Source organism: Stegodyphus dumicola, chromosome 4, assembly GCF_044657685.1.
Source record: "Stegodyphus dumicola isolate Sdum_Otavi_A_Nest chromosome 4, ASM4465768v1".
NCBI lineage: Eukaryota > Metazoa > Arthropoda > Arachnida > Araneae > Eresidae > Stegodyphus > Stegodyphus dumicola.
The window spans coordinates 262,267,144-262,280,567 of NC_140771.1; the positions used below are offsets into that span (position 1 = coordinate 262,267,144).

Sequence of the window (13,424 nt, forward strand, 5' to 3'; positions counted from 1 at the left end):
TGTAAATGAAAGATATATGGTGTAACTAATAATTGATTTCACTAACAACATGTATATATGCAAGTTACCATTTCAAGCAGAATTTTTATCATATAAATATATTATCATCATACAACCAATGTGGTTGTGCGCAAGAATACAGAGGCTTTTTGCACATATTTTACACGATTTTGCTTTGCTATAAAAAAATGCCATCTGCTGGGAAGTTCTTTATTTCACTGGTTATATTTTTAAAGATATAAATAATCATCTACTACTTGGCAGTTTTATTCTTATGCAAAATGGCACTTTTAAAGAAGCAATGGATGGAAGGTTATACTTCAGATCTTTGCAAAGAAAATTATTCGTCTCTAATGCCTCCCCCCCCCAAAAAAAAACTCTTTTCAATATCTAAAGATAAGTAATACTGCCAACACTACCAGGAAGTCGGTACTTCTTGCCAACACTAAATATATAGACTAAATACATAAAATGCGCTTACCTTACATAATCTTATTTAGCCGAAGTAATTCATTACGGTCAAGAGAACAGTCAGCATACAAGCTCTTGGACATCTTTTAGGCAACAAGGTGGGCGAGTCCTGCTGTATCCGACTTTCATGAATGCAGCATATTTCACAGTGGTGGTTGTTTACTGTGTTCTCACATGTGTAACCAACCACTGTTCAAGAAAGTATAAATGATCTAGTAGCTACACATTTGGGCAAAAAGTTACAGGAAGATGTGATATTAAAGTAGACTTATTAAAGTTTTTGTAGACATATTAATTAATTAGTTTTCATGCTATAGGGTCTTCTAAGAAAGCACCCCTTTTAAACATATCCTGAAACCTTGCAAAGAGCAGTCTTGGGTGATTTCATACGCCTGACAAGGTCAAAAATATTTTCTAGCCTTCTTATTCCTGTTACTAAAAAACTTGTCTTTCCTTTCCCTGCACAACGTCACTGTACATTTTGGTTAATTTTGGTTATATTTCTCTCTAATCTTTGGGGGAGGGGTGAACATCTGGGCTAGGTCCATTCACAGTCTTTAAGTAGTAACTATGCTAGCACTTATATTGAAGTTTTAACTGCAGGCAAAGTAGCCTCACCTTTGTTTAGTTAGGCCTTGTCCAAATTTATAGTTAAATTTCAGTTATAAATCACCAGGAATGAACTGGATATCTGTAAGTATGTATGTTAATAATCAGGCAGAATGGTTAATTTACCAGCATGGTTAATTTACCAGCATGTTAAGGTTACCCTGTTAGCCATCAAGTTTAGTATTCATATTAATCATTGTGAAAATTTTCCAAATAAAATACAAATGAAAGTGAAAAAAAGCTGTCAACAAAACTGTTTCAGAAAAGTAAAATATGTTGCTGGAATACCATGGAGGTTTTTAGATACCAAAGACGAAATTTGGCTCACCTTGCCAACTTTCGTCTTTGGTATGAGGCGAACCTTTTGGTGATGTGAGATCATGAATCTAGGACCTATAAGATCATCATTTGAAGAAATAAATGAAAGTTTTGCTTGAATTATGCTCCCTTAAAAATGGAGAGATTTCTCTAAAAATTCATTACATACGTATAATAGTCACTGGGATAGAAAGGTGAAACCAGTTTTATTTAAAAACAAAAAAAAAAAAATACAGTATGTGTGAGTATAAGTTTTTATGAATACTGTGCCATTTTATATGAAAATGTTTCATCTTATCATATTCTAAGTTCAAGCTTTTAGATTAAAGCATCAAAACACTTAGCCTGATTACGATGTTCTTTTAAAATTTGAGCTCTTCTATTTAGAGTAGCAAACTTACTACGTTAATGTTAGAATATTTCTATTATGAAATTTAAGCTCTTGTATTAGACTGGCAAATTTATTACGTTAATATTAGAATATTTCTACTATGAAATGAGATCTTGTATTAGAGTCTCAAATTTCTTACATTAATATTAGAATACTTCTATTATAAAATTTGAGCTCTTGTATTAGAGTGGCAAGTTTACTACATTAATATTAGAACATTTCTATAATGAAATTTGGGCTCTTGTATTAGAGCCCCAAATCAAGAATTTTGTTGTGTAAATCAAGTTAGAGGCTTGATTTTTTTTTTTTTTTTTTTTTTTTTTTTTTTTTTAAATTTACTTTAGTGTAATTTATTAAGAGCAAGCTTCGTAGATTTTTGTTTCTCAAAAAGCACATACGTTTATTGCATTATGTATTTTAGAGGGAAAAAAATACGTTGTGTCATACTTTAATTTATAATTTAAAAAAAAAAAAAAAAAGAACAAGTTGATTTGGAATTTTTCAATATCGACTAAAAGCCTTTTAAAATTAATTTTGAAACACTGTGACAATTTTCTTGGCATAATTACTGTGAGTGATCTCACAGACCGCTTTAAAGAAACGCGTAAAAATACATACTTTTATGACTTTTTAAGGAATGTTATAGACAATTTTAAGCCTTTTTAAGGAATGTTATAGACACTTTATGCCTAGTTATAGAATTCTAATTCATTTAAATCAATAAACATTCATTTAATCAATAATTTTAAACATAAATCATTAAATTTTACGCAGTTAAATCCATATAAAAAATGACTATTTTCTTCGTTTTGAGGAACAGAGCTGTAAAGAACTAAGATTTTATTAAACATGCATGAAAATATGTGATTTTATTAAGCATTACTGTCAATTAAACCATAGTTATGAAGGAATGAATTTAGTTATTAATAAATAATAGATTAGTATATCTTTGTTTACAAGGATGACTTACAAGTTGATACACAGTCAAAACACATATTTTGAGAGCACTTAAGACACACTGATTCCTTGCATTCTAAACATTTGGTATGCTGGTTTCCTCTTCTTACAAGGTGGGCACAGATAATTGGGGGGGGGGGAGATTTGATAAATCTATCCTCTTAATTTCCAAGGATTCTTCTAATTGTTATTTTCAGTTCCCTTGGCAAAAAAGAGAAAATTATCCCAACTCTCAGATGCAGATTAATAATTAGCTAATAAGAGCATAAAATTTTTTCTTTTCACTTTTGTAGTGTCAGCATATGACTAGAACATTATGCATGAACATAAATCCAAGTATTTTCGGGCTCTGCTCTAGAGCCTATTTTTGCAAGAGGTTTCTGATCAAGGAGGTGAATTATTTTGTTATGCTTTGGTGTTCGTACTGCCCAATTTAGTCATTTTTTGCACCATTTGAAGTGATTTTCCATAAAAATTATCACTTTGTTCACAGTCATTAGAAAAATTATGACATTCATCTGCAGAAAGCTCAGATTCACTTTTGCTTTCACTGTGAAGACTACATCATTCTTCAGAATCAGAGTATATTACATAAAAAATATTGTTGACAAGATATTCAATTTCTTTTTGTGTGAGATATACGGGACTTTTTCTTGTAAAATTTGAAGGCATATTTATCTCTTTTACGAAAAACAAGCATTCGATAAATAACATCTATAGTCCACTAAAACTCGTACACATCTGCTGTGAGGGGCCTCTCAGACAACTTAAAAAGTAAAAAACGTAGTAACTGAAACCATAATAAAGCTAGAAGTGTAAAACTTGATATGTGACCTTGTGGGATGGGTTTGAGAAGGTAGGAGGAAGGACAGGGACCATTCTCCGTTTTTAGGGGTGGAGAAGACGGTTAGAAAATCCTCAGCGGTCTCCGAAACCATTCACAGCAGTTGAAGGTTAATTTACGCGAAATTTTTTTTTCTGTTCACAAACTATTCTATTACTTTTGAAGGTTATAAATACCTATTTGTGTCTTTTAAAATTGGGAGGTTTTAGGGAGTTAAAAAAATTTTTTCCCAATTTAAAAGTTTCAGTAACTGAAAGAAAATTTTTTTGTTGTTGCTGCTATAAAATGATGCAGTATAAAGAACAAAATATTCTTATTCCCAGCACAGAATATATAATTTGAGACAGATAATTGCTGGCACATATTAACAGAATGATTTGCTGAACAAAAAAATATTTTTGACATATTTTCTACTTTCAAAGATTACTCGAATAAATCAGTTAAGAACTATAGGTTTTATCCAGTGCTGCCATCTATTGCCGATTAATAAGACAAAAATATTACTATTATTATTTTACTTTTTTCTAGTTGCTGTGAAACAACAAAACTAATTTTGCTGTTGAACTGTATATGGCATAAGTATGAAGAAAATGAGGCTTAATAATAAAGATAAAAAGACAAAAAGAAATGTATTAGCAGAAATGAGTAGACCTGGTAGAATTCAAGGTCAGCAACAGCGTAAAAAAACTTACCATACCCACTAGGCGACCGTTAAAATCTAAGCCCTTTCAGATTTTTTTTTTCTTTTCATTTGGGAAACAGTTAAAAAGATGCGAAATACTTGTTGATTGGAACAGTTCTGCTGCCTGCCGCTAGGCCGGAGTCCTGGCTATTTCAAGATATCAAAACAGCCATATCTGGCTAGATCAGGTAAGACCAAGCACTGTGTCCACCCTCATACGATATTGTGAAATTTTAAATTTGAAATCCGAGATCAGAAATGTATGTTCTTTAAATAATTTAATGTTAATGACGAAATTTTTTTGAATATTTTGTATATAAAGTACTTACGAAAGGTAGTCTTGGAAGTTATATAGAAATTGTTTAGAGTGGAAACTTCCTGGCTTCAAATTAGTCATTTCCAAACACAGCAAATTTATAGCTCTGGATATTTTTGGAAACATCGCGTAAATTTCTATGTCACTTTAATAGCTGCTTAATGCTTTAATTTATTTGAATAAATTGCATTTTTAACCAGATATAATAAAATAAACGAATTGAATAAAATTTATTTTTATTTGGTTAATTACTTTTTTGGTTGCATTTGTTTTTGTATACAATAGTAAATTTACTTGCGGTTACTAGGTTTAAGCGGATATCGAAAAATCCAAGAGTTTTCTCTTTCCCAGTTATTTTTAATACGCCTTACATTTCTTTCGAATTCCCATAAAAATGTCTTGCAAAGTAATTTTGTTCTCAAATACAAATCAGAAGAACTTTCAATTAGCCCAATTTGCTGAACTTTTAAACAAAAATAAAAAAACAAATGTTGTTACCCGAAGTTATGTGTAAACCTAAGTTAATATAATTACAAAATATCTAACAATGGATAGATATCCATGGATATCCAAAATATCTAATCATGATGTTTATTTTTATTTCATTTAATGATTTTAGTTCATATATATGCATTAATATGTGTATCATTATCGTTTATCATTCATTGCTCACATATTATGTGTAAACCTAGGTTAATAATAACAAAACCTCTGACCATGGATAGATTAGTGTTTAATGATTTCATTTAACGATTTTATAGTTAGTTCTATATTTTCATTTATCCTAGTTTAACAACTTTGTTCCTAGATAATCTTTTAAATACTAGCAGAGTAGAAAAGAAATTTTTTAATATTCACAATGCCACCAGTTTCTCACATTTCACATGTGTCAAAAGATAAAACATCAAGCATTGTTATCAGTGCAGGAATTAGAATACTGCAATATTTTTTTTTTTCCCCCAAAACAAAAAATCAACATTTTCTTAAGCATTAAATGAAGAAATTTTACAACTAATTAAAATGAATGGTTTACAAATTTTATAAAATTATTCTCTTTATATAAAAATTAAATATCAGTTAAGAGTTTTATATAGCTCCTGCACAATATTCAACAAAATTATTCCTTTTCATTCCAAATTTAATTCAAAAAGTACTTTTCCATTAGTTAAGAAACGCTCTTTTAAACCTTTATTATGCCCTAGCATTCATCCTCAAAAATATGAACAAAAACAATATGCATATAAAAATGTAGAAACGACTTGTTGAAAATAAACTATCGCGCTGCGCCGTATTTTTGGCATATGACAAGTCAAGTGCAATAGCGCTTCGCCGGACTCAAACGGTTAAGTTTTCAGACATTCAAATTTGAAAACTTTCGTTCCAGCTGCACTTAAAAATTAAATAATAATCTGATGTATTGGACTAACATGCAAATAAACCAGGGGTTCCCTTATTTTTTCAACCGCTAGCGCACTTATAGGTTTAGTTGTTTTGTCACACCGCCCTAGTCATGTTCGACGAAGTGTTGTACAAGATTTGTGCTTTACAACCTGCTTATTCATAGCAAATAACAACACTTCATTAAATACGACTCTATGATACGTCTATGGGCACCACGGTGCACAATTTGGGAACCCCTGAAATTTACGATTTAAAAAGCAGAGGATGCTGGCTGATGATATATTACTGTAAATGGGAAGTTTATTTACACTGGTGTGAAAAAATTAAGGACCAAGTCGAAAAATTAGCATATCAGCTGAAAGAAGAGGCAGAGCGGACAGAAACACCAATCAGGAGATTAAGTAAGGTGATGTACGGTAGCACATGCGCAGATATGCAGGTAGATGTAATGGGAGAGTGTCTGAGTAGTATAAAGCATGTTGTCGGTGTAAGATCAGTATTTCTGCCAAAGAGATTGCACGCCATATAGCAGTTAAAATCACACTGAGTTGCTGCCTCAGCGAGAAATGGCGAATAATCAATCTGTTAGACGACGTCTGGATGCTTTACCCGAGGTCGAATCATTGGGAAGTTGGAGGAAGGCTGCAGTGTGACAAGTGTGGCTGCAGAGTTTGGAATTGCTCACAGCATCGTTTCACGACTTTGGAGACAATTTCAAACTACAGGAACAGCTATCCGGGGGTTTAGTAGTAGTCGTCCACGAGGAACCACACCCGCAGATGACCGGTATATTGCCTTACAGGCCAGAAGAATTAGGCGGCAGACAGTGGGAGAAATCGCTAGACACAGGCGACTGGACGACCGATATCGCGTTTTACCGTGGCCAGAAGACTGCACGGTGGTGGTCTGTTTGCACGACGCCCTGTACGGTGTGTACCTCTAACGCCTGCCCATCGGAGAAGGCGTTCTCTGTGGTGCCGGGAACACCGGAATTGGAGAGACAATTAATGGGGACGAGTACTCTTTACAGATGAGAGCAGATTCAGTCTGAGTAGCGATTCTCATCGCATACTCATCTGGGGAGAGCGGGGAAGCCGCAATAATCCCTCGAACATCATTGAAACGGACAGGTATGGAGGTGGCGGTGTTCTCGTTTGGGGAGGCATCATGCTTGGTAGTTGTACAGACAGACCTTCACATCTTCGACGCAGGTTGAGTCAACGGGACCCATTATTGTAACGAGATTCTTCTTCCATATGTGCGTCTTTTTAGAGGCACTATGGGTCTGCAGTTCCTTTTCATGGACAACAATGCACCATGTCATCGCACAGTAGCTGCCGAACAGCTCTTAGAGAGTGAGGATATTGAACGTATGGATTGGGCGGCACGATCTCCGGATCTCAATTCCATCGAGCATGTATGGGATTTTCTAGGCAGACGCTTGGCAGCTCGTACCTTACCACCAGTAACGATTCCGGAGCTTCGATTGGCGCTGCAAGACGAATGGGCAGCAATGCCTCAACAACTCATTGACACTCTCATTCTCAGCATGGACAGACGCTGTGAAACCTGCCTAGCAGTCAGGGGAGATTATATCTCCTATTAAAGACCGCATGTTTCTTGCTGGACACACATCACAGGGATGTTTCGGCCTTCAGTCGCATTGCACTCCATGCTACTTTTTCAATAAAGCTTCCTTTTATCCCTCTGATTTATCTTTTAGTAAGTGTTGCTTACATTACTCATGTCCTTACGTATTGGGGATCTTACGGTATTAAATGTGTTGATTTGGAAAGCTTTTGTACAAAGTTATATTGAAAAAACCGTCTCCTCCTTAATTTTTGCACACCAGTGTATATATGGCAAATCACGCTAGAGCCATCTGCCCAAGGGAAGGGATGCCTTTGTGGAGGAATTTCTTATTCAAAATGAATCATATTCACATCATATGCATTTATGAAGGCAAAAAAAGTAACTTTCATCCTCTCCTACAATTATTGTCATAAAATATTATAATTTTATAACTAGTTTTCTATAAATATTTTACATCAGATTCATATACTTTGCCGAAACTAAACTTAAATGGAGATAAATTATTACGATTTAAAAATATTATGACAAAATTATTTTTAAGCTTTAAGGAACGAATGTACGCTAGGGAGCACAATAGGTGCAATGAAGTGAAACTACACTTATGCCACATACTTATGCTTACTTGAAAGAATATCAAAACAGTGGAGTCTCCCCAATGATCACTGTTTGTGCTAGTCCACTTGGCAAGTGAACTAGCCAGTTCTTTCCTCTGCATCTCCATTTCTTTGCCTGTGCTTTCTCTCGGAAATTTTTAGCTTCATCAGGGAGCCGAGATTGATTTATGGTTTCTGTCCTTCAAACAAACCGTTGACCCTGCAACTTTTAAAAGCTGTGCACATGAGTAATATTTTTATATTCATACAATTTTGATAGTACCATACTTACTGAATAACATGAGAGATTCAAAAATATATTGCAAACGTATAATTACATTAACATGTTTGTTGTAATATTTATAATAACTTACTCATTAACACATTACCAACCGGTAGCCTATTAATCGGCTTTTCATCCCCAACACCTACCGATCAATCGCCTATTAATCGGCTTTTTTAGGCAAGGCCTGCCGATCGACAGCCTATTAATCAGCTTTTTTTCGCCAACACCTATCGACCGATAGCCTATTAATCGCTTTTTTCTCGAGACTACCTAAAAATAGCCTATCAATCTCGGTAGCCATTGTGATAAACAGATGCCATTTGCTATATCATCTGCATTTTATTATTGGTATTGAGGTACATTGCTCAGTTGCGTAAAGTGCATTGCTTCGTAAACTGCCACATTTTAACACCGTTTTTAAAAAAATTGCTGTTCACGTTGAGCGAAAAAAATGGTACTGGAGAGTTTTATTTAGACAATTTATTAGATTGTCTAGACAGTTATTTTGAACATGAAGAATCTGCGGCTGAGCGGCCGGTCGGACGTGCGTATGCTGTTGAACTGCTAGCGGTCCTTAAAGTGTAAACTTGTCAAATGTAATAAAATGTAATGCTGGGTGGGTTACATATACTCGATTTATTTTTAATGTATTAGAAACTCCAGCTTTATGCTTTGGTACTTGCCAGTGACAGGCAAAATCTTCTCCTTGCCATGATAAATTTCTGATAAGTGAATCAAACAGAATGGATAATTCACTGAAATACATTAGCAATTAAAATAAAGCAAAAATAATAATTACAAAAAGAAACTGCCACCTCAAAAAAAAATCAAAAATTGAGGATGCACTTAACAATAGATATGAACAAATTAATTTTTAAAAAATCTAAATTAACTGAGAATTAATTAAAAGACGAATGTTTAAACCAGGGGGATCCCACCCTTTTCGTCGCTAAGAGCACATTCTACAATATCTGTTGGATGGCAGGCACCATTTACTTTTTTTAAGGTGATTTCATAGTTGGATAGAGTTGCACATTAAAAAAAACACAGAGAGAGATTGCTCACATTTTGCTTCGTGTTGAGCACAATTTGATACATGCACATAGGTTAATAATACATGCGCCCCCCCCAAAAAAAAAGAGATCGATCGCATTTAGCTTTGTCCTGGTATCTATGTTGGATGTAATTTCTATTTCATGAAATATGAAAAAACGTTCATGTGGAATTTTTATAGAAACTGAAACATTTTTATTGTGATCGCACAGCGCCCATCCGTTAAATAGCCTGCAGGCATACGGTTTGGGAACTCCTGGTTTAAACAATGGATAATCAGCACTATAGTCATAAAATTTTTGTCATAAGAGATACATAATTAAAACAACTAAATGAAATTACAGTCCGTAACTTAAAAAATAACTTTAAAAAAATCAATGAAGACTGAATTTGCAATGACATCAGAGGTCATATCAACTTATGTAACTATGATATCATGTGCTACATTTACTATTCTATACTTGTCGACTTTACTATTCTTGTCTTGCTACTTTAGCTGAAAAATTTCTGCAAACACTGTTACAAGTATCAACTAGCGTTAATTTTCTAACTTGATTTCAAGACTAAGCTGTGAGTTTTTTACATATTCTTTTATGAAAACGATTTACAATGGACACATAACTGAGAGTTCAGTGTCATACTTCACATTAATGTCAAAATGTAGTTTTATTTCGATATAAGAAATAGATTGCAGTGTTGGTATACTGAAAATGTTTTAGGAATTTTCAATAATGGACATTATTTGTATTCCATATCAAGCTACTTATCAGTGAGAATAGAAAAAAGGTTTCCAGGATGCTTGTGAAACAACAGCATATGTACTCCATTTTGAATGTTTCATCAGTATATATTAATCCAAATTATTGCAGAATTTTCTAATTTAAAATAAAGTTTTTTGGGTTTTTCTGTTACTGTATACGTTTAAAAATTCTCAAATGTTTTAATGCACTTCGGTGGGTCTATGTGTGAACATTTTTAATAGTGGCACTGATAATTTCCAGCTTAAAATTCATAAAGTATGTTCTTTTATTTATTTATTTTATTTGTTAAAAACTCCATGTTGGCCCAACGTTTTCATATTACCTTTATATTTTTTTCCCGCATACAGCCCATTAAATATATTTCAAATTATTCATTTATTCCTCTCCTTATTTATTCTGCAATCATGTTCGTTACCTGTTAACAGACACAGAGGTCGCTCAATCACACTGTTAAGGCACATGTTTCACTGTCTACAACTATTTTAAAATGATACTTGCAACTTCCCAGAGGCCTCCAAAATTGTGTGCCCTAGGTGAAATGAATTTCCATTCAATATTCTCGGGAGATAAATAATTGGCTAGAGTTTAATTTGGGGATTTTAATTATGTTATGAAGTCCTTTTACTTCTTTGTTGGCACCAACAAGATTTGTGGCACTGTCGCAATATAATGCTGTGCAGTCCATTCCACTAAATTAAAAAGAATCTGCTACATCTCCATCTGATCGGAGATTTCCCATTATTTGTCGACACACAAATTGTTTGTTTTTAAATCATACAATACAATGAAGTACAACTTCATGTCAAACAGATCGACCACTTAATGGTCAGAACTTTCCGCGCACGTGAATTTATAACGCGACTGCATCAACATGCAAAAAAATTTTTTGATAATGTTCAATAGCTATTAATAACACAAATTTGTGAATTTTAGATAATATTGTCAGATGTTTAGCAAAATAAGTAAGATTTGTCTTAGCTAAACAGCCTCTGAGAACTAAAATCAGAATCCAGGTAGGGATTCACACATTTTTTAACTTACTTTTAGATAAGACAGTTCTCGTGCCGTATTAATTGGTGGATGTCCTCTCCAAAGCAATCATTTTCTGTTTGTTGTATCAGGAATATTTGGCTATGCTGAACACTTAGCTGGTCGTGACAATCTTGCTAGGGGCATTTTCAAATAAACCTGAAAATATAACTACTAACACATAAAATAGTTATATATTTATCACTCAATTTCAGTAAATTATGTAAAAAATGATTCACTTTTATCTCAGATAGATACTGCATGAGTTGGATAGTCACTGCCCACCAGCAACGCTGGACAACACAATTTGTGATGCACTTAGCTTATCAGAATCCACACTCCGTGACAGGAGATCCGCTGGATTCTGATCCGATGCCACGGTTGAACAGATGAAAAGTTCTTGAATTGTGGCCACACTATGCTGAACAAACATTTTATCATCCATATGTTCCTTTTATATCCATTCGAGGGCTATCATTGAGTCTGTCCATAAGTAGACTTGAGTCACTGCTAATTTCAAGGTGATAAGGCCGTTTTTCACCAACCTGGACGATAGGACAGTGGCACATAGCTCAAGCCTCGAGAATCAATAGGCTCTTAAAAGGAGTAGCTCTTGATTTGCTCAAGATTAACCTTACCAATGTTCTCCCAGAAAAATCTACAGACTTGCAATAAACTGCTACTTCGAAACAACATTCATAAGCATCGAAAAAACAATGGATTTCAACATTTTTAGCTTGATCAATCACTACACGTCTGTCAATATTGATGTTGTTTATGCTCTCTAGTGTCAAAGAAATTGATGCCATTCCTAATTTTCTGCAGAAGGAAGTCCATAATTCGAACCAATTTTAAGACGGCACAGTTTCTGCATAAAAATCTTTGCTTTGGCTATAATTGGGCCAAAAAGACCAAAAGGGTAAAATAATCTAGCAACTGAAGATAAGACACATCACTTATGTATGTGATATGATACATCTCTTATGTATATGATAACACTACGCTCTACTTTGAAGGAAATGCGATCCTTTATTGGTTTCCATGACACACCCAAGGTTTTTGTTTCAAATGGATCAGAGAAACTGTCGATTTAGAGAAAGTTCAAAATGATTTGCACATCATTTGTATGCAATTGGCTTGCCTTCTTTTTGCAAAACCACTGTTGTAACTCTTTGGGCTCGTTTAACGTTGAAGCTGCGCAGCATCACCCATGGAGACTCGTACGGCAGGAAAATGTGATCCTGCTAGTTGATGGGCGAAATACAATCCCCAACATGATCCTTTGGCCTCTGCTTCTGCCTAAACGAGAGGCACTTAGCTGTGACCGCTAGTGTCAACCGGCTAGTCATTAGTCTAACTGGTCAGCAGATTGAAGTCAATCTTTCGGAAGTTCTTGCGTTCACGAAAGCTGACTGGAGGACTTCAGTCTGCGTATAGGTCTGGCTAGCTCTAACACAGGATTCTGTGTTCCCTTGTTGAGCTCCATGTTTGCGTCCTTGTGGGTGGGGTGGTTGGACCTGAATCCTACCTACTTAGAATATGGAAACTTCAAATTCTTCCCCCAATCACATCGAAATGAAAAAATTTGGTTTCGCTAAGCGAATGTGCACTTTTACCATTGTTAACATGAATCGAAGTCGAAAGTTCTTAGTCATTGTAACGAAAATCGCTCTTTTCAACCGAGCTCCTCATAGCTTAGCGGAGAAGGCGCAGGACTCGAAACCTGAAAGTACCGGGTTCGAAACCCATCAACGGCAAGATGCCCGATAATTGGTTTTTATGTAAATATCCTTGTTGTTAATGTTATCTTATTTATGTAAATTTCCTTCTTATTCTTCCAGAACATTCCAAGTCTGGAATGTTTCAGCACGTTCACCAGCTGTATATAAGTAGCTCTTCATTCAGTTCTAGTTAATAAAAAGTCTTGAGTTTAGACTTGTACTTGCCTGTTCATTTGTAGGATCCCCTCATCTACGCGACAGTTTGGTAGAGGCGCCGGGTATTTCTCAGTTACTACGGCAGTGTTACGCCGAAGCCTGCGGATTCGAGGACTTCCTCCTGAGTTTGGGCTCTTACAGGATTCGCGTAAAAGATCGAGAAAGATGGTTGATGAGAAGGAA

The 13,424-nt window shown here is 34.7% G+C and overlaps 1 protein-coding gene across 5 annotated transcripts in view; it reads right to left on the reverse strand.

Moving 5' to 3' along the window:
* The window catches only part of LOC146997878 (uncharacterized), a 110,493-nt gene that overhangs the window by 32,415 nt on the left and 64,654 nt on the right, over nt 1-13,424 (reverse strand). The window contains exons 1-3 of one of the 5 annotated variants that reach the window (XR_015040923.1): nt 11,317-12,394; nt 8,205-8,401; nt 138-660 (exon numbers count right to left, since the gene is read on the reverse strand). The exons of 1 other annotated variant lie outside the window; for it this stretch is intronic. The gene's annotated coding sequence lies outside the window, so the exon portion shown is untranslated. Of the gene's footprint in view, nt 1-137; nt 661-4,282; nt 4,783-8,204; nt 8,402-11,316; nt 12,395-13,424 lie in introns of those variants that run through there. 3 more of the 5 variants (XR_015040922.1, XR_015040920.1, XR_015040921.1) reach the window with 3 other exon arrangements.